Consider the following 1,412-nt stretch of genomic DNA (forward strand, 5'->3'; position numbering starts at 1 on the left):
TATCAAATTGCGATTTAATTACATTGATTCTTTAACTTACTTTTGATCTGATCAAGCCAAAAATAAACGGTTTGACACTATGCACTAATAGCGAAAAGGGTCTCACAAGAACATTTAAAGAGGTTATCATCTTTTTCGTGTACAGTTCTCGTTTTGACATTTTCGTTAGTGTATAGGTGAATAATCCGAAATCAATAAAAGCAATATAGGTTTTACATGCTCAACGTCAAATATTTTACACACTAAATCGTATGTAACGTAATCATACGTTTGAAACTTTTTATGCACGACAGTTCCATTGTTCATTTAGTTTGGGGAACAGAGTGGTGGCGTGGGGGAGGGGGGAGGCCGCTGGTGGAAGAGTACTGTGATATTATAAACGAGCAGACTAAACTTACAGATAAAAGTACATTGCCAACTTCAGTAACCTTCAATGGCAAATCAGTTATTAACCTTGTTGGCCATATTTTTATATTACGGATTATAAAAGGTGATTTAGGCAGTATCGATCATCCCGAGAGAGGTCGCAGTTTGAACTAACTCCGCTGAAAACGAAATGAGTAAATGAAATAATTTCAGTTACTATCAAACAGGTCTTCCTAGAAAAGTTATAGAGATGTTTTATCGAAAGTGAATAATGCTGTACCTAATCTTTTTGTCCTGTTGTAGCCAAACACATGCAACTTTACTGTCGAAACATAAAATGTGGAGCGTCAACAAAGTAGCATAATGTGGAGTAACAGAGGTTCAGTTTAAGATGTGCTTCGCTTGGTAATTGTGCTATTTCTTCTCATAAAAACATCAAAAAAATGACGAGTTCCGGTTGTCATCATCTTGTGGCCGAATGTTGCATGAGGCTGCGAAACGAAAAATTGGCTTTATGCCAAAGAACTGTACATCTCTCAGCGTGCCGCATCATCAGTGACGTCACAGCGAAAGCAGTAGCACTGCTCCGTGTATCTCATGCAGCATCCGTGGGGCGATGGTGGTGTAATGGTCAGCATAGTTGCCTTCCAAGCAGTTGATCCGGGTTCGATTCCCGGCCATCGCATATGTTTTAGATAAACTTTCTGATTAGCATACAACATGAAACATGAAACGCCCTTGTCTACAAAGAGTTTAATAAGTTGACTATTTGGAACTTATAGTATGGTTTTCAGTAAGTGTCTTGTCTGTTAGTTATACCGTACCTTCGAAACTCTTGTTATTAAATTCAGGAACATGTAACCATTTCCAGTAATAATTTTTATAGAATATCTAATCATATGTATTCATTTGTCTACAGAAAACTATTTTCGAGAGGAATAGCAAATACAAAATCGTTTTGTTTATCTAACATAAATTACTATTTTTTAAATACTTAGAGAATGTTGAAGAGGTTGACGAAATTTGCTACCCTGGAAGCACAGTAA

The 1,412-nt window shown here is 36.8% G+C and overlaps 1 non-coding gene across 1 annotated transcript; it reads left to right on the forward strand.

Moving 5' to 3' along the window:
• The first annotated feature begins 979 nt into the window (after positions 1-979).
• Positions 980-1,051, forward strand: Trnag-ucc. The gene has a single exon. It is a non-coding gene; the product is annotated as a tRNA-Gly (tRNA).
• Positions 1,052-1,412: the final 361 nt, after the last annotated feature.

This window comes from Schistocerca americana, chromosome 6 (assembly GCF_021461395.2).
Source record: "Schistocerca americana isolate TAMUIC-IGC-003095 chromosome 6, iqSchAmer2.1, whole genome shotgun sequence".
NCBI lineage: Eukaryota > Metazoa > Arthropoda > Insecta > Orthoptera > Acrididae > Schistocerca > Schistocerca americana.